This window comes from Protopterus annectens, chromosome 10.part0, assembly GCF_019279795.1.
Source record: "Protopterus annectens isolate FY-2018-M chromosome 10.part0, PAN1.0, whole genome shotgun sequence".
NCBI classification, from domain to species: domain Eukaryota; kingdom Metazoa; phylum Chordata; order Ceratodontiformes; family Protopteridae; genus Protopterus; species Protopterus annectens.
Window position 1 is genome coordinate 1,559,681,199 of NC_056744.1, and position 21,296 is coordinate 1,559,702,494.

At 39.0% G+C, this 21,296-nt stretch overlaps 1 protein-coding gene across 4 annotated transcripts in view; it reads left to right on the plus strand.

The window, feature by feature from the left end:
- The window catches only part of LOC122813729 (butyrophilin subfamily 1 member A1-like), an 800,878-nt gene that overhangs the window by 39,996 nt on the left and 739,586 nt on the right, over window positions 1–21,296 (plus strand). The gene's annotated exons all lie outside the window — the stretch shown is intronic.

The window sequence follows — 21,296 nt, forward strand, 5'->3', positions numbered from 1 at the left end:
AACAACACAGATGGAATGTTAAGGTAACAACATAACTTCTTTATATATTTTTACCACTTTATTGAAAATTGTGCATATTGATTATTTTATGTGATTTAGTATGAAACCTTCAAAAGTATTAACAGCTTGCTTAGGAGTGTTTTCTTATGCTGTTCTGACTTGGACCCCTATTCATTCCATTTCCCTTGTCATGCACCCTGTCTTTATTTTCCATTGCCAATATACATTTATTTTAAAGAATAAAAACAAGTTAAATGCGCAAGTCAGTGAGGCATATTAGCAGTGTAGCTAACTATTCTTGTACCCGGAGCTGTTTAAAAAAAAAAAAAAAGAGCTGTTCTCTACTTTTAAACTGTCACAAACTGCTACATTCTGTGTCACACACAGAACACAACAGAGCTTCAGTTCTGACAGCAGTAGTGCACGTAGTGTCAGTCGGGATATACCCATCATACCCCTTAACACTTTGCGCCATGGGTGGCTGCCATCTTCACCCCATCCTAGCTGCACTTCTAAGGATATTAAGTAATATGGCTTATTCTCAAGTACAAGCACATAAAATATAAGATGTTAATTGAGAAACTGAAGTTAACTTTTATATCCCTAATTACCATATGCCGTGGGATTTTGTTAGTAAAGTGTTTATTTGTAAAAGATGCTGACAAGAAGCATAATTACTTACCTAACATAAACTGTGTGCTTCCAGTACTCCATTTTTACTTTCACTAGTGTGTGCATGTTTATACTAAGTAAATGTTTTCAAAGAAAGGAACTACTGAACAAACACAGCTGAACTGCACGCTTGATATCTGCATGGCTTCTTTTGCTTAATCAAGCAATATTTTAATGTTGTATTAAGTTGTTAAACAGGTCGGCCATGGTGGTGCAACAGTTAGCATTGTCACCTCACAGCAAGAGGTTCTCTGCTTCGATTCTCAGCTGGAGTGCCTTCTGTGCGGAGCCTGCATTATGTGAGGTGCTTGAGTGTGTGTGTGTGTGTGAGTGTGTGTGTGTGTGTGTGTGTGTGTGTGTGTGTGTGTGTGTGTGTGTGTGTGTGTGTGTGTGTGTGTGTGTGTGTGTGTGTGTGTGTGTGTGTGCATGCCCTCTACTCTGAAGGTTAGGTGTTGCTCTGGCAACTTGACACTGTAAAAATCCACTGCCAATCAAAAGCAGACCAGTGATCCGCTGTGGAATCCCCTAACCAGGAAAAGCTGAAAGACTTTATTAAGTCTTTAAACAAAGATACATATAATGTTTTAAAATTTGCATGTGATTATTCAGGTTACAACAAGTTCTAAAGTGCATACACAAAATATTTTACATAAATGTGGGATGTGGGAATAGGATTTATATGCACTCCTACTGTACTATTAACTTGTAAGAAAAAAATTCAAACACTGCTGCAATTGTGTGCGACTTTCATAACAGGGTTCAATTAAAAGAATTGTTGTAAACATATTATGTAAAAGTCATTATCTAAATGTGTCAGTTTCTTCTGAAGAGATATTTTTTATTCTCTTGCTGGCACCCCCTTAATAACATGTCCTAACAACAAACCAGCTATTTGCCAAAGAGTTGCAATAAAATAATTTTTTATTGTGATCCCCTCTGTTGAGTCCAGTCACAGTCCCAAAACATATGTTTTGTGCCTGCTTTGGGTGTTCACATCCCCAACATTTGTCATTCCTTAGACTTCCTTCTAATCTAGTAGTAGTATGGTACCAGAAGTGGAGAATTTATATTTAGTCCTCCTAAATGTATGACCATATTCTCAGGAAGTTACAACTTTCCCAAAGTTGAGACAGTGCAAATCATCCAGCCTCACTTCCTTTTCCCATTTGGCTTTGTCCATGAATTGCTGACCTGTAGGCTGTTTCTTTGTATGTGTTGCTGTCTATACCTTTGATGATACTTACCCATATTTCTAGGGTGCAACTCTTTTTCCTCCTAAATCTTATATTTTGATTTTTCAACAAAACTGTATTTTAATCTGAGATAGATAAATCCTTTCTTGGAGGATATTCCATATGTAAGCTGTATCTCTTGAATTGGTTTAAACATGTCATTTTCTAAATTTATGTGCTTACTGCACATAGTTGACTGGGCTCAGTCCATCACCCCTGCAGTTTCTCATTCCACTATGTCTCTGTTGCTGACAGTCTTCTTGATGTGATTATTTGACCATATTCTTGTATAGACCAGTTTTCCACTGTGAAAACATAATATCCCTATGTTCATCTTTCATTCTGTTGACCTTTTTTCCCAAAGATCCTGGTTCACTTGGATGAAGTGACATCTTTAGCAGTCCTTTTGTGTTTCCTTTTCTTTCAGTCTGATGTATTGAGCTATGCTAAGCACTGAATCCAGTGCTGTAATGTGCAGCACCCCCAGTACTCAAGCCCCCCTCGTACTTTCATAAGTATGAACCTCTTTGGTGCAGTCCTTTGACCACTTTATCCTGAAATGTAATTTTCAAAACCATCCATGTAATCTTCCTCATTCACCTTTCTGCTTTTATCACCTTTCTGCTTTTATCTTTCTCCCTTCTTTCATGTTAAATTCCAATGCTGCCACTCTCTACCTTCTTCAAGTCCCTTAGCAGCAATTATTGCACCATCACTGAAAAGAAACTCTACTAAGAGACTTTTGTCAACCTCTGTAAAGCATTTTATGTTTGTGTTTTATATTCATACTTTTGGCTGTCTTGTTGAAGTGCATGACTTAATTAATTAATCCGTTGTTGATTGGGTTTATCTCACTAGTCTAGTGGCCTCTTTTTAGGGGAGACTTGAGATGGTATTTATACTGCTAGGGTAAATGACTTGAGATGGTATTTATACTGCTAGGGTAAATGACTTGAGATGGTATTTATACTGCTAGGGTAAATGACTTGAGATGGTATTTATACTGCTAGGGTAAATGACTTGAGATGGTATTTATACTGCTAGGGTAAATGACTTGAGATGGTATTTATACTGCTAGGGTAAATTTAACTAGGACATCAGAAACTTGCTGTACTGTTTTTTTTTTTTTGTTTTGTTTTGTTTTTGCTGCCATGGGTCTTTAACATCCACCTGAGCTATCACCAACTGAAGCAGATTGGACCTTAGTTTAAAGTCTCATCAGAAGGATGATCCATTCAGGAGTGTAGCATATCCTTATGCTGCCCTACAGTGTCAGCAGTCCATTTAGTTGATGCATGAATAAAGCCATAACCTTCTATACCAACCATGAATGTGCTACCCATTTAACCACTGACAGTGGATTTTATTTATCCTTTATGGGTTGTGTTTGTCCTACTTAGTGGTATTTTTACTATGGGGGAAATTTTGCCAGAACATCATGGAACTTCCTTTACTCATCATCGTTGTGAGTGGGACTCATTTTGGAGGAGCACTTTCTGTTTCTGTTCCAGGTGCACTGGTGGCCCAGAGAAACAAGGAGACAGATGGAGACAGAAGATGATGATGGAATGGTGAAAGAAATGGAGGAGAAAGCAAATACTGAGACTGGAGAATGTGTGCAGAATTCTGAGGAAATGTTTCAAAGAAATCTGTTTGATATGAGTCAGCAAAGGATATATAATTACAGCCCTCCATTCGGGAGGGTTGTGAGATGATTAACTTAAAGAAATGGTGCTGCAGAGTAAGCCAGAAAATAAAGGAGATGTTTACTGGGGGGGATTTTTTGTAAAAAATACAAAAGGAGGATGCAGAGACAATCCTGGAGAATAGAGGTTAGATAAACAAAAGATATGCATAGAAAGTAAAAGAAGGCAACAGTGGAGTAGCAGAAAAGAAGGCAGAAGAAAAAAATGGAAGTAGAAGGTAAAGATTCAAAGTAAAGAAGACAAATAAATGGACAGGTATGAAGTATGTGACAATTTAATAGCTCCTTTAGGTATAAAGGCACACGAGGTAAGAGCTTTTAGCTCCTTTGGGTGTAAAAGCACATGAGGTAAGAGCTTTTATTCTTATTAATAAGGGGACATTTTCTGACATTATATTTGAGACTGTTTTTTCAATGGAAAATTTTCTTGGAGAATATGAAAAAAAGAAAGACTGCAACCCATGGAATCCTAATGTGATAAAAGCCTTTAACAGAGAAACAAAAAAAGAAAATTAATGTACAGTTTAAAGAGAGATTTTGAAAGGACGTTTGAAAACATTATGGAAAGAAGTACTGGACATTGCAAAAGTTTGACAAAAGGGGTTGATGGACTGATGGCTGAGATTGTAATATTGTGTTAAAAATAGAGAAAAAATATATATGTATACCAAGCATGATAAATATGGAGGGGTGTTGTAAAATACTGGGGACAGCAAACAAAACATGCTTTTTGTGAGGAAATGAAGGACATTTGATAAGTAACAAAAAAAAGATTATTTATTTATTTATATTTATTTATTTAACATTTGTTTACTGGGAAAGTCCAACTGGGACTGAGCCCATTTTCAGTGGCGGCCTGGGGAGAAATGGTCCAGATGCATGTTTTTGGAATGTGTAAAGAAACCAGAGCACCTCTTGCTGTGAGGCAACAATGCTATCTTCTGCACCACCAAAATGTTATATTTGTGGGGAAATGGGACATGATGCAAAAATAAATTGAGTTGAAATGTTACAAATTTAACAAAATTGGACATTTAAAATGAAAATACGAGTAAGGAAAAAGAAAAGGGAAGAGAAGAAAAAATGAACAAAGAAGAAATGTTAAAAGTAGCAGAAATAGAAGAAAAAATAGATGAAGGAAAAAAATAAGAAAGAGGACATAGAAGAAGGTTCTGAAATAAGTGATTAAGACGATGTAAATTAGGGGGTAGTAAATAAAAAGATAGAATTCTGTTGGTAAATGGGTAAAAGACAGAACAAGAAAATTTAAAGGGATAAGTACAAAAAATAGTATATACAGCTAATGAGTGGGTGTTGGTATAATGGTTAAGGTTTTTGACTCACAGATACAAGGTATGGTGTTTGATTCTCACATTTGGGAGCTAAATTGGCTAAGCTTAGAATGGCCTATTAAGAAAGCTAACCTAGTAATTAGCTATGAACTTATGATACCATGAATCTAAGGAAAAGGGAAAATGAAAAATCTTAGAGTGCTTTCTATAATATTAAGAATATGGTAAGAAGAAAAGGGATTTTGGAGTGGTATAATAAATGTAATTACATTAGAAGACACAAGATTTTTATCAAATGAAGAAAGATTACAGACAGAGAAACTATGGTGGAATAGTCATATTCTGTAGAAATACAATAAAGATATTAGATATAACTTTAGCAAAAATGGGGATATTAACCTTTGTAGATTTAAAATGTAAAGAACAAATATATATAGTTATAACATCATATGCTTAAATTAATTATAAAGAAAGGGAAACATTATTTCATCAGATTTTAGACTATATAGTAATAAATATGACTATTATAATAGCAGGAGACTTTAATTCTGGTTTTAGAGGCAAACTTAAAAAGAAAACAAATGATATAAGAAAATGTTACACATAAAATGTGGTCATTTAAATTTCCAGACAAAAATTCATGGACTTACAAAAAGAGGTATGTAAAGAAGTGAATTAGATTATTTTATAGTATCAGAAGTTTTAGTTATAAGAAAAGGGGCGGTAGTTGAAACAGGATTTTCTGATCATCTTGCAGTATGGCTAGTGATAAACAAAAACAAGGCTTATATAAAAATAGACAAAAGCATAAAAAGGATAAATGAGAAAGCATGGAATGAAGAAGGAAATAAATTAGGAATGCTGTAATGGGAAGATCATATTACTGTGAGAATATTTAATAAAAACTGGTCTGAACAGTGGATATTTAAGGAAAAATATAAAAGAAAATGTTTGCAGTGGCAATATAATGTGAGAAAAGTAGAGAAAGAAAAATATAAAAGAAAATATAGTATTGCATTGGAAGATTTAGAACATAATGATAGAAAGTACTGTGACAAAGAAAAATAATTATATGAAAGAAATCAAGAAAAAAAAACCAAGAATTGTTATATAAGCAAATATATTTTTACAAGGAAAAAGAGAAGAAGTATCAAGTTACTTAAGTAGATTAGTAAAGAAAGATGGTAGTGTAATGAGAGAAATAAAAAATGTAAAAGGGGAAATGGAAAGAACTCAGGAAAATATTATGAATAGTGTAGTGTTATATGTACAAGAACTGTTTAAAGAAAAAAGAAGGTAGTGAAAAGACATGGAAAGTAAAAGAATTTAACAGAAAAAGAGAATAAAGATTTGGAAAGGAGATTTTTTTTTTAAATGATCCAGATAAAGTACTCAGACAAGTAAATTTAGATTTGGCTGGAAGACCAGATGGAATAGGGTAAGAAATGTGTAAAAATTTAAGGGATTGGCAAAAAAAATAAAAGAGTTTGAATTAATGGTTAAATGACAGTTTTATGTTTAAAGATGTATGTAGTGGAATACTTAAATTCATATGGAGGACGGAAGATAGAAGACAATAAAAAAACTGGAGACAGAGTATTGAATAATAATGATTATAAGATCTTTATGAAAATAATAGAAAAGCAATGTGAAACTAAAATGTAAAATATTATGGAATATAGTATTTGTAGTATACAGGGGATGTCAAGAATTATTAATGACAGTTGTAGAAATTATGGCTGATATTTTGAATAGAAAAGAAGAATAAGCAAGAATCATGATAGGAGACCTTAATAAGACAATTGACACAATTGGACATAATATCGTTTGGATAATAATGAAAGAATATAATATAAGTGGAAACCTAGGAAATTATGTATGTCAGTGTATAGTAATAATAAAGTAAAATGGCTGGTTAAGCCAAGAGACACATATGAGGAGTGGTGTAACACAGGGATGTCCAGTGAGTTGTATACTCTTTGCATTAGTTATGAATGTTGTAGTATGTGAAATAAATTACAAAATGAATTAAGCAGGGTATATAACACCTGAAGGGTTAAGAATTCCAGTTCTGTTAACACATGTAGATGATATTATAATAAAAGCAAAAAACAAATTTTTGGGGAAAAAAGAAGTAATAATTTGCACAAATGATTATCTAGATGTGATAATGATGGCTTTGAATAAAGAGAAAAGTAAATGTTTTACTGATGTAGTAAAGATATGGGTCTATATTTTACTATGAATGAAATTCTTCTGTTAGGTACAACATTTGGGAATAAAGATGTAAGTAGAATTCAGTGGGGAAAAAAACAATAGAAAAAGTAAAACAAACCTGTCTTATCTGGAGAACATATAAATGATTCAGAAGCAAAATGTATTTTATTAATTCAATACTTATTGGGAAAATAGCATACTTAGTAAGTGTATTTATGTTGCCAACAGTATTTGAAAATACATTATTGCAGATATATGTTTTTCATTTATATGGGGTTCTAGATTAAACCCAGTTAAAGGAGGAGTTTTGCATGTAAATAAAGAAGAAAAGGTTTATGGTTAAATAACACAGTGATATATGCTGCTTTATTAAATTTATACTAAGTGTTAAAGTGGATAAATGAAAAAGATGAGAGATTAGTAAAGCTGTATAAATATAAGTATGATAATTTTTGGGTTATGCTAAAAAAGAGTAAAAGATAAAAGGAGTGTATAAATGAAGTAAAATGTTACCAAGAAAAAAAATATTTTTGTGGAAAATAAAAATTGATAATATAGAAGATAGAAAAATATGGTATAAAATATAATGATAAAACGTTACTATGTAAAACCACGTGAAACTCTAACAGATGAAAAAATTAAATCAGAAAGTAGAATGTCAAGTTTTTTTGTGGAGAATGGTAATACATAAATTGCCAGTAAAAGGAAGTATGCCATATAAAAAGAAAAGTGATAGAATACATTTACATTGTCAAGAAGAAGAAACTATGGAACATGTGTTTTTGAAATGTAAAAGAGTGAAAGGGTTATGGGGAAAACTGCATCAATAATATTACCTTCAGCAGAGGGAATGAAGGACAAACCTCTGTCTAGTAAAAGCAGCTCCTGTCTATTAAACAGATGGCTGGCAAGAGTAACTGCTGTAGACCCTATAGGATTTATTTCTTGAATGTTTTGTTCCGAGTCGTGGGTCCTACCTGTGTGTGAGTTGTTGGTGCCATTTGAGGCTTTGGTGGTAGTTTCGTCTCCATCAGGGACTGAAGGTAATATTAACGGTGCACTAACTGACTTAAGACTATATGCCCTAATTTGGATTTAAGGAAATTGATGTAAATGACTCTTTTGTTGTTTTGAATTAAAAAAAAATGGATTAGTGTTTTTGTTCCTGTACATACACCAGCAATACAGGCTTTTAACAACATGTGGGAAAATGAACATTATAATACATTTTTTAGAAAAAGTAGTGGTAAAATGAAATATTATAACATTAGTTATGATGAAAGACTGACACTACATAGGTTGATGGAAATTGAAGGCATTATCATAAAACAGGCTGATAAAGGCAGCAAAACCGTTACTATGGATGTGAGTCAATATACTGAATGGATGTGCAACTTATTGAATGACTATACAACTTTTAGGAGGATTGATGTGAGGATGAAGAATGAAATTCTATATAGAGTTAAATCCTTTTTGTATGATGTACCCATAGATTTGTCCATTATTCTGGAATTGTACAACTTTGTAGATCTCAGATCCGGTAACCCCAGCATTATATGAGTTACCTAAAATCCATAAAAGTCTGAATGTGCCACCCATGAGACTGATTGCCTCTAGAGTCAATGGGTGACCACTGCTATGTCCAAATATTTAGATGAACAGTTCTCTGGGCTACTTAGGTATAGTCAGTGTTTTATTAAAGACACTAATGATTTACTTAAAGAATTATATAACTGGGCCCGACATGTTAAGGCCTGTCAGATTATGATGGCTACAATGGATATTAAACCCTGTTTACTGTCATCCTCAATGATTTATGCATTCAGTATATGAAAGAATTTATCTTTAAACATAATGATTTTTCTAGAGAGAAAATTGAGATGTACTGTTCCATGCTTGATGTAATTTTGAATAGCAGAATCTTTATGTTAAATGATGCGTTCTTTCATCAATTGTTAGGTATAGCTGTGGGTACACCAACTGCAAATAGCTATGCTAATTTAGTACTTGCAAGGTAGGAAGAGATGTATGTTTATGGTAATGGCCCTCTTATGTTTTTATTGTCACTCTTTGCCTGAGAAAATGCAATATGTAAAAGCAGGATAACTATATCAAAGTCTTATGAAAACTAAGACATAAAGCTAATCAATCTGCTTGCAGTAATCTAGTTACAAGACTAAGAGGCTTAAAACTGTTTATAGGATCATAGGAGGTTACTAGGCTATCCACCCAGAGGTCATTTTAAGCCTAGCAGTTACAACCCAATGTAATACCATAGATACACTAGTCATATACCCAGGATTGTATTTAGTAATGACTGCCCATGTCCACCAGGGTTGTGGGTGCTATCCCCGGTAAGAATTTATGATGCCCCATCCAATCGTCCAGGTTTCTTTTGAACAGTGTCATAGAAGTGCTCTGTTTCACATGTATTGGCAGCCTATTCCAAAGCTGTGGCAATTACTGGGAGACAAATTTGTCCCTCCAGAATGTCCTATTCAAGTCACAGGCCATACTATTAAGCCATTCTATTAAGTGTGAGCAGTGAATCACAGATGACCATCTTCAAACACCATTTAGAAAATGTGTAGTTGAATGAACTACATTTCTGAGTTTAGAGAAAACCAACTAGATTACTACAACTTTTAGACCAAATATCTAGAAGTTGTATAGAAGATGTTCAGTAGCAAATATCATACAGAGTCTATAAAAAAGATAGAGGCTGTCTAGCTAGTGACAGTCAGAGAAAGCAAGAGATAATAGTAATTCTTCTTTAAGTGAATGAGAAAGCAGGAATACAGATATTTTGCTTCTCAGCTCTCTCATGCAGTTTTATGGGGAATAGAGTACCTCATTAACCTTACTTACATAATAAAATCATATGATAATGCCAGCATCTGTCAGACTATTTTAGGATATATTAAAGTAGAACCAATGCATATCACATAGAGATGCAGAGCTGCTAATACTGCATTACTTCAAAGAAGATCAAGTTAAAACATAATGCAGTTTTACAAACGAATGTATGCCAGACATCTAGGATTAGTAGGGAGTCTGGACTCTGGAGAAGCTTGGTCAGAAGGAAAGAGAGGATTGTTTACTTATGTGACACCTTTTAGGAGGCAGGGCAGGCTTAGCAGCACCTCACTGACAGGAAAGCACAACTGCCTTCCAAGGTTTATCATGGTAGCAGGACGGCTATGTGGATGCATGTAGCTGCACTAAGGTGTTGTAAGGGATCTACTTGACATTACTAAAATGTCAGTAGACCGAATTTCAAATAACTCAGACCAAAAGAGTGAAGTTCCATATCACTGAAACTTCACTATGCCAATGTTCAGATGAATGAATGTTTGAAATGCCGAATCTCATTCTGAGAGGATCAGGAAATCCGCTCAATTCCGCACCATAGTGCAATCTCAGAGTTGGTATATTTACTTTGCAGGGGGTTTAGGGGGCACAGCCCCCCTGCTTAAACATTTTATGTGGAAGTAAGTGGTTTTTATAGTTACTGTCTTGAATATTCAGTGGAATTTTGTTTGGATTCTGGGTTTTGGTTGGTGGATGTGTGAACTGAACCTTAATAGTTTCTGCTGTGTATATTTGTTTGTGAGTGGTAGATGTTACCAAATATTAATGTTTTCTTACATTTTTGAGATGATGTCTGACTATCCCAGGAGCTTCTTGCAAGGCGTCTGCTTTATTGTCTTAATAAGCAAGTACACATTTTTAAAGATACAGCTGACTATTTATATGGGACGAATTTAGAGCTGTGCAGTGAATACAGTCAATGTGTTACATGATCAGGGAAATGAAAGTTTGGTAATTGAAGTTTCAGTGTTTTGAACTTTTGGCGATGTGATCTCGGTTATTTAGAAGTCGGTTATATGGTACTTTGGGTTTGTGAAGTAGACCCGTTAGAAGATCTACCTTGACAACATATGTGCCATCTGGTTGTTAGTGAGTGGAGAATGGGAGACCAAATGTAATGACCACCCAAGGATGGTGGTCAGACTGTCAGCTCAACTGCTTTCTGTGGTAGATAGGAGCATTCTGTAAGACTTAATGGCCAGAATGTTGGCAAGAAAAACAAATTATAGGAAAGTGGGATGGAAATCACATGTTTAAGATTTTGGATGTGGCAGTTCTCTAAGTTGTAAGATTGGAATATTAATGCATGTTGAGCTTTGATTATACATGGAAGATTATTACAGAGATTTGGAGAACTAGACCTGGGGACCTTTTTTTTTTTCCTTTTAGTAATTCATAGTTTTTTTTTTTTGCTTCCTTCTCCAACTCATTCAGTATTTTCTTGTCTACAAATTGTTTTATTTTTATTTGGTCAATTAAAGACCTTAGATTGGATCGGGAATATTTGCCATTTTTTCTTCTATATTTTTTTCCTTGTTATGCCCATTTTACAGAAAGTAAGAGAGATGTGGTACATTGGTCAAGCCGGAAATTGTATTAGTTTATGCAGAAATGATCTCGGATGGAAATGTGTTTTTTAGTTGTATGGCCACTAGACATATTTGCAGCTTGGCTAGAGGGATAGTAAAGAGATGGGACAAATGTTGGAGACACGAGGATTTAACTAATCTGGGTGAAAGCATAACTTTACCATGATCCCATGTGAGGTAGATGGTATCAGTACACACATTCTGAAGAAACAGAGGCAGCATGTCTTGGTCGTAAGGCTTGTCTGTGCAAGGTTTTTTTTTTTTTTGCCTGAGTAAGCAGTTCATTATAGGATTTCTGTCTGTCATTTTGTAGGGATTAAGCTTCAAGTGAAGTCACTGAGTTAAGAGCGAGTAGGTTCAGTATTAAACTTTAAGTGACTGATCCCCTAGTCTTATAAGGATAAAAAATAAGAAAAAAAGGCACTAACATTATAATATGCCAGTGTAGATAAAACAGTAAATACAAACACACAATCTGCATTAATATCAAAAGCCAAGCTTGTGAGTTATGGTGCAGAAATTAATATTTCAATGGTTATCATTTTGACCATTTCAAGACACTGTGTCTCACCTTTAACTGTGTAATATGTTTGTTTTAGCATTTTTTTCATGCATAATAAGCAGATTCATTTGGCAGGACACATTCAACTTTTCTTGTATGTTTGACGTCACATAATGTATACTTTACTGCATCAGCCAGGCTGTAGCTGTACATATAACATGCATAAATGAAATAGAAGTGTGTTCAGGTGAACTGTCAAAGAGTGTATGTTGAGCAATGTATACTTGTTATTTCAATAACTACCCATTTTAACACACATTATGAACACTGTAATATACATGCTCCATCTTTAACTGCACATTCAGGATATAAAAATTTTAATTGAGGAGTTAGCAGGATAGGGAGATAGTTTTTACATAAAATTTAAATATTGTGGTTATACACCTCTTACATCTTTTTTTCTTAAGGTACTGTTAATAACAGAGCACACTCATTAAAAAAACTGCCAAAACTGAAATCTGAATAAGCAGATGGAACGCTTGTTTGCATGCACTGATATTTCAAGAAGGTTTTACTTATGAAAAATATATTTAATTACTTAAAAGCAGAACAAAATCCACTAAATGGACTCCTTTTGGTATGGATTAAACATTTTAGCTGTGAAATGTGAAGGCTCCTAAGGGCCTTTGGTTGTTCTGTGATTTCCATTGAGAAAACAAATTTTGCACTGGGATGGTGTTCAGTGAAATGCTGTTTCTGCACGTGTGCTGAACTTACACTAGGACAAAATGCTGAGGGGCTGGAATGCATGTGGGAGAGAATGATTAGCTGCACCATCTAGTTTATAAAGCTTTCATATTAAAACAGGTACATGAAGTTCTTAACCTGATTGGCCCACATATAGGTAACGCCTTATGTTTCATGACTGTAGATGTCTAAGAAGATGTCTGGAGAAAATTTTTCAAAACTAAAGTGTGAAGTCATATTTATGGCTGTTAAATGTATTTTTACTGGGACAGGTGGATTGATCCTTATGCATCGTTTTCAGCCTTGATGTTGGCCCAAAGATAAAGGATGCAAAATATACAGAAAATATCTCTGCAACACAATCTTTGGCCTTGACTGTACTGTAGATTACCAGTTTACAACACCAGAGCTGGGTACAGAAAGGAGTGATTAGAATGAGAGCAGCTGCCCAGAGGGTGGGTGTTATAGTCTTGCCATAGCAGTACCATCTGTAAAAAAAAGCCAAAAGGAGCAGCTTCAAAGCACAGCGATTTAGACAGCACATACCTGCCAAAGAGTGTGATAACACTACAGCCTAGGATTGTGGGTACATGCAATCATGTTGTCACACAGGCATCATAGGTGGCACTGTGTTACACTTGTCATTCAACACAGGGATGTAATTGGGTAGATTATAAAATAAAATGCTTAAGTTTACCTCAGTGATAGACATCCTTCTCAGAACTAAGCCCCCTTACCAATAGCCTCTGAAGCATAGGGTTGTGGGATCAAGATATAGGGGATGGGGCCAAAAAAGTGGAGAGGACAAGGCAAAACTAGAATTAGTCATGCATACATGCACATATAATGTAACAGGACTCCACAGAAAATGAGTCATTAAAGTGCAGCAAAATAGTATTGTGACAAGTGTCACAAGGAGCAAAGCATAAGTAACATATCTGCACGGTGGCAGTAAAATGAAGCATTGGTAACTAAATGGTATAGACTCTTTTAGGAATGTAACCAGAAATTTCAGACATCTGTGTACCAAGCCCCTGCACTGTTGCCTTTCCAAAGTATCTGACTTTTGTTCTGTAGGATATGTTCTAAGTACCTTTCTAAAGGGGAAACAAGTATACTCTTTTGTTAGACATCTAGGAGTATAGCATATGTGATGCCACAGCAGTGGCCAAGTAATATAGGAGCCTCAATCCTCACAACTAGCACCAGTGGGGGACATACATTGGGAGGATGACAAGTATACACACAGTATTTCCAGATGCAGCTCTTTGCATCAAGTGCAATTTCCCTTAACAGCACACAGAGACCACAGTCAGTCTGGGGCTGGTTTCTCCCTCTTTCTCCAGATCCCCAGTATAGCTACAGAGTTGAGATCTCCACTGAGTGGCCAAGCCAAGACCTCAGTACCATCTTTGTCCAACCAGTAGTTCATGTCCCTGCCCGAGTAGCTGACAAACACACTCTCTGAGATTTGATTCACACACACACACACACACACACACACACACACACACACACACACACACACACACACACACACACACACACACACACACACACACACACACACTCACTCACACACACACACTTCGGAAAGGCTAGCACAGGTTCACTAGCTATGCCCCCTTCTATCCTAGTATAAGGTAGTTATTACTGCCACCAGCCATGTCCTTATCAGCTACTTTAAGACTCTTAACAAAGGGTGTCCAATCTTACTGTGTAATGTTACTATCGATTCAAATGGTAGTTTGACCAAGAGCAAGGCTATTAGGAGTGGCCTACACAGTGTCACCAAATAAATAAATAAGCAGGTACTTTCAGAACTTAAATATGTCTCACAAATAGCCACAATATATTTATAAAATAAATGGTAAAAGCACAAGAAAATACTCAGTAAATAATCACAGTTACATCAGAGTTCAAAATCACAGGAAATATTTAAAACAACATTGCAGGACAGTCTCAAATAAATAAAGAAAAACATCTAAAATAAGCTTTGCTATATTCCTGACTGTATCTAAGAGAAATTACTGTACCCTAGACTGACTTAAAGAGCAAGCAGGCAGATGTGGTGAGTGGATGTTCTTGTCAGGTCAAAGACAAAATACAAAATGCCCAGTCTCTCTCTTCAAGAGTTCTTAAATTAATATCCCAAATATTACTGCTGGGATACTTGCAGAATGACATAATTTCATGTCATCTGACTTCAGTTCCCAGGCTCACAGCCATTGATGCAGCTGTAGCATTTAGCATCTATCTGTGAAAATACATAAACAAGGTTTTTTCCTTAGATATAAGGCAAATGGTGGAAGTCATAAAATAATTTACATTCCTCCACATTTAAAGACAATACAAAAATCTTCTCTAGTACAGACATTCTTACTCCTGTTGACTGAAACTGAAAGATAGCATCCTTTTATTATGTGGTTACAAAGTAATTTAAGATGTTAAGTTGTCTATCTCGCCTTCATTCTTGCTGGATGGGTTCGGAGTTGATCCTCGGCTCCGACTCGGCCTTTTTACTAAAGTTCGAGAGCTATTTACCAGCTTGAGGCCTCCCCTTATCCCACAATGCTAGGCGTCAGATATCAAGATCTCATTTGCCGCTTCAGCTACGAGGTTGCGTTTTTTATCTGCTCCAGGTCGTATAATTCTTTTACTTCATTTTTACTGTCAGTATTGTGGTAATTTTTAGATGTATTTCTGTATTAGTTTAATTAGATCTTGTAACCCTTTAGATCCCACTTAGAAACTCTTTTTTCTGTTGTTACAGAGTTTTCTTCCCTCCCCCCCTCCCCACCCTTTAGGGTAGTATTAGGCCTGCCTCTTATAGTCTATACTTTATACTATATTTTATATATATATATATATATATATATATATATATATATATATATATATATATTTTGTTAGTGATAGCCTTGTAGTTATAGTGGTATTGTTCCCGTTAGTTTTACCTAGTGCATGTGTGTGAGTGTATATTGTTTTAAGCGCTAGTTAAACTTCCCTTGGTATCTCTCCTGTAATGTCTAAAGATACCACGGTCTCAGGTTTCAAGAAGTGTGACTCGTGCTGTCAGAAGATGTCTCTGGCAGACGGTCACACTTCTTGTGTTTATTGCTTGGGCCCCCTACACCTGCAGGACTCTTGTTCGGTCTGTCATGCCTTCAGTCCGAGAGTCCTGCAGGAGCATAGGAATAAGCTCATTTTAAGGGGCTTGTTAAAGCCAGAAGGATCCCCGGCCAAGCCTTCATCAGGGAAATCCTTAAAGCCCGCCAAACTGTCATCTCCCTGTTCGGAGCCGACGCCTAGCGGAGCTTCTGCCTCCTCGTCGGTTCCGGCCGGAACCGACACTTCGAGACCTCAGTCGGCGCCGATCTTGCTATCGGAGCCTTCTCTGAGCCGAAAGCGTTCGAGATCTCCCTCTTTAGAGTCCGTTTGCTCGGCTCCCAGGTCCCCATTACTCCAATCGGAGAGGAGCCATAGATCCCATTCATCTTGGTCCTCCTGGCTATCTGATCATGACTTGGAGAGGGTGGTCAGTAGGCTCCTAAAGTCGCAGGCACTGGCCAAAATGTTGACTAGCCCTTCTCAACAGACTGTGGCTATCCCTGTGTCTTCAACAGTTCCTCCTCTGACTCTACCACTGTGTTCGGAGCTGGAGCTTGTTGGGGCTCGAATCTTCGGAACGTCGGAGCCGATACCACACCTTTCGGCTCCCTCGTCAGCTCCAATCTCTTCATTGGTTCCGTCCTTGGAGGGATCCGGGTGCCGAGACTCCCTCATCGGCTTTGAGGGGGCGAGTGGCATCGGACCCTTGTCTGACCCTGTTCTCCCTCTCGAAGCCTCGGTGCAGGTGAGCTCGGCCCAGACATCAGCCTTGGAGCCATGCCTCTCGGTGCCGGGAGGGGTTCACGTCTCTTCGGAGTGGGGACCCTCTTCTCTGCCTGACAGGGGCACCTTTGAGGTCATGAGGACCTTGCTGACTCCGGTGTCGGCTCCGCGATCGACCCCTTTGGCTCCTCCCCCCTTGGTGCCTGCGTCAGTCTCTGTCCACCCTCCTGACCCCAAGCGTGGAGAACAGGCGCTCCAGGTAGCCCCATTGGGTGTATCTTCCTCTTCCGAGGCCTCCCCTGATCATTCAGAGGAGCCCCGTCAGAAGAGAAAATGTAAGAGGAAACATGTTGACTCCCCTGAGTCAGTCACCTCTGACACCGACTTGGAGGATTCGGAAGAGTCCCCAAGGTCGCTCTCTGAGGATGTCTTCTTCTCAGACATCCTTGAGATTCTTAGGCAGAGGGGAAACTGGACTGCCCCTAACCTTTCCAAGGATGAGTCGGTGTACCTGGACGCGTTTGGTTCTCACCCTTCCACCTCCTGGGTGTCTCCGCCTTTCGACCCGCTCATGTAAGTGGTGGCTCGGAAGGCATGGACGGCCCCGGACACAGTGGAACCAACTCCCCGCAGGCCCACAAAATTCATTACAGCCCCATCCGACAAACAGTTTCTTACAAAGGGTGTCCCTGTTGATGCCATGGTGGTTGCAGCAGCCACTAAGAAGGAGTTGGCTGACACTTCAGTGCCTGTCCATCCACCTAATAAAGAATCTAGGACAATGGACAGGTACGGGAAGCGGATGTTTTCTTCAGCGACCTTTTCCATGCGGTCGCTGAACTATCTGTGCCATTTCACAAGCCTTCAAAGAGATCTCCTTAAGGAACTGGGTGATACCCTTCAGGATCCATCTGCTGCGGGGTCTCAGGAAAGATTAACTCCCAGCTGGTGACCCTTAATTCTATAGTCAACTCCTCCATGCGGCTCATTTCTTATGCAGCTGATGGGTGGGGTGAGTAGGGCCGCAGGCACAGGCGTGGCTTTGAGAAGACATGCCTGGATGCGGTTATGTAACTTTGCTGACCCCTTTAAGGCATCCTTCACCAATACCCCCTTCGATGGTTCAGCTTTGTTCGGACCACAGGTGAAGGATACCCTTACCAGGTGTGAGCAGGAAGGCAAGACTCTCTCTGCCGTGGGAGTCCATTTTTTCTACTCCCTCTAGACCATATCCTAAAGGTCAGAAGGGTGGAAAAATGTGGTTTTGCAAACCCCAGGGAGTCGTGCCTGACACACGTGGCGAGTCTACCTCCAGGGGCAGAGGAGGGAATAACAGTAGACGCCACCCAAGGGGCAGAGGGGGTCCGCAAAATCAGGGTAGCAGGGAATCTTTCTCTGACAAACCCTTTCAGCACCCCTGAGGGGCTGCCCACTGTCCACCTTTGGAGGCAGTCAGGGGAAGATTGTCACTGTACCCAGAAGCCTGGTGACTCCTCACACAAGACAAATGGCTACAGTCTATCATATCTGAGGGTTACAAAATCCCCTTTGTCCACACCCCCGTACAAACAAACAGGTCCCTTCCAGATGTTCCACCCGGTCTAAGGGAACAAGCAGTACTAGAAATTTCAAAACTGCTAGAAAAAAGAGCCATCCAGCCAGTCCCAGCAGACCAGCAAGGATCCGGGATTTACTCCAAGTTCTTTTTGGTACCAAAAAAAAACAGGGGACTGGAGACCCATTTTGGATCTCAGCAGGTTAAACAAATCTGTTCGAAGAAAGAAGTTCCGGATGGTTACGCTTCAGTCCATTCTACCCTTTTTGGGTCAGGACAATTGGATGTGCTCCATAGACCTTCAGGATGCGTGCTACCATGTCAGAATGAACAGATGCTCCAGGAGGTTTCTCCACTTCCGGCTGGGAGCCAGTCACTATCAATTCAGAGCCCTGCCCTTTGGTCTCACCACAGCCCCCAGGGTGTTCACCAAATGCATGGCAGTGGTTACGGCTCACCTGAGACGGCGAGGATTCCAGGTGTTTCCATATCTAGATGACTGGCTCCTAACTGCTTCCACCAGGCATCAGCTAATCCGAGCCAGGGATTATACCATCCAAACTTGCTCCGAGCTAGGTATCTCTATAAACTTCGAAAAGTCTGCATTGTCGCCTTGTCAATCTATAACCTTTATAGGCGCCATATTAAATACAAAAGAACTGTCGGCAAAACTTCCATTAGAAAGAGTATTAGATATTCGCCGACTTGTTCAAATATTACTACAGTGCAAGAGAATTCAGGCCAGATTTGTACTGAAAACCTTGGGTCTCATGGCAGCAGCAATCATATTATTTCCCCAGGCTCGTTTTCACATGCGGATTCTCCAGTGGATGCTTTTTACCCAATGGTCCTTTCAACAGCTTCCGATGTCTCACAACATAATAATCACTCAATCATGCTAAGACCACCTTTCTTGGTGGATGGTCTCCCCTCAAGTTTTTCAGGGCAGACCGTTTGTCCTTCCTCCTCCGGTTGCCATGGTGACAATGGATGCCTCCCTGATCGGGTGGGGGGGGCATTTTCAGGGCAGGACTGTCCAGGGCACTTGGCAACCCCTAGAGTACCACCTGCACATAAACGTCTTGGAGATGAGAGCGGTACTTTTAGCGTTGCAAGCTCTTCAGGACTCTCTACCTACTGGGACTATTGCAGTTCAGACAGACAATATGTCAGTAGTGTGGTACATCAACAAGTAGGGTGGAACCAGGTCCTATCCCTTATGTCCAGAAGCACTCAGACTCTGGCAGTGGACGATCTCCTCTCAACGGTTTCTGATAGCAACGCACATCCCTGGGAAGACCAACGTCATAGCGGAGAGGCTATGCAGAGCAATTCTGATGCCTCACGAGTGGTCTCTCAATCAGTTAATAGCAGACAAAATTTTCCGCAGATGGCGGGCTGCGACCTTTTTGCAACCCCTCTCAACAGCAAGTGCAGCGACTTCTTCACTCTCTTCCCCCTCCCAGGCCATTCCCCCAGAGACGCTCTAGTTCACGATTGGCCCCGGGGTCTTCTCTATGCATTCCCTCCCTTTCCCTTAATTCCAAAACTGATTCAGAAAGCGATCGCTTTGAGATCCAGGATGATCCTCATTGCTCCTTACTGGCCTCGACAAATTTGGTTCCCATTCCTGCATTGTCACCTGCTGGAGCAGCCCTGGAATCTGGACCCAGTGCCAGACCTCTTGATCCATCAGTCGGGCGGGCTGCACCAATCCCTTCTCTCTCTCAACCTCACAGCTTGGTTGCTCCACTTCCAACCTTAGCCAGGCTTCCACATATTTCTCAGCCAGTGCGTGAAATCATCCTTTCTTCGCACAAATCTTCTACTAGGAAGACTTAAGCTAGTAAGTGGAAATGTTTGTCTTTCTGGGAAGAGGCTAGATAGATAGACCCTTTACAGCCCCTGTCCATAAGGTTTTAGATTTTTTGGTGGAACTTTTTTGAGCAGGTTCCTCGTCTGCCACCATTAGGGTCCAATTGGCTGCTATCGCAAATTTCCATGTTGGCCTATCAGGGTCCAGCATCATGTCCCACAAACTTTGTAAGGCTTTTCTTAAGGAGACTATTTTACTTAGACCCCCGGTTAAAGATCCCCCCCTCCGTGGGATTTGAACTTGATATGAACTTCATTAATTCTCCCTCCCTTTGAACCTGCAGCTTCCTGTTCCTTAAAGTTACTCTCCTGAAAGACTCTCTTCTTAGTAGCCATCACCTCAGCCAGAAGAGTATCGGAACTTCAAGCCCTCTGTATTCGTCCTCCTTATCTTATTTTTCACAAAGATAGAGTTTCACTTAGGACTAATCCTTCCTTTTTACCCAAAATACCCTCAGAGACAAATCTCAATCAGGCTATTGATTTTCCTGTCTTTTTTCCTAGTTATTCAAACAGAGCTGAACAAAAGTTACACTATTTGGACGTTCACAGGCAATTACGTTTTTATCTGGATAGGACCAAGCAGACAAGAAAATCAGATCAACTCTTCCTGTCCTATGCTGAGGGCAAGCAGGGCCTGCCAGTTTCTAAGATAACCTTATCCAGGTGGTTCGCCTCTATTATTACCTTGATCTACCAACTGAGGCATAAAGAACTCCCTACAAAACCAAAAGCTCATTCCACCAGAGCATTGGCTACGTCGGTAGCCTTTCAGGCTAGACATCCAATGGAATCTATTTGTGCTGCAGCCACATGGGCCACTCCTCATACCTTCATTTCCCATTACAAGTTGGATATGGCCTCCAGGAGTCGAGCTGGTTTTGATTCCACTGTGCTCAAGAGTCTGTTTCGATGAGCCACCCAGGGCTAAGGTGCTAGGGACGCTGTCCCATCCAGCAATAATGAAGGCGAGATAGACAACTTAACATTAAGAAGTTATGTACCTACCATAACGTTCCATGTTAGTTGTCTTCATCTCATCTTCTTTCTTGCGTCCCACTCTCCATCACCCTAGCCTGGTCAGGACCGAGAAGAATCCCTTTTGAGGCCTTCTTCCTATGGTTGACTCTTTTTTAGGTTACATCCTCCTCTGTTTGTAACACTGTAGGTAAATCTTGTGGTGGGAATAGGTGTTTTTTACGTGG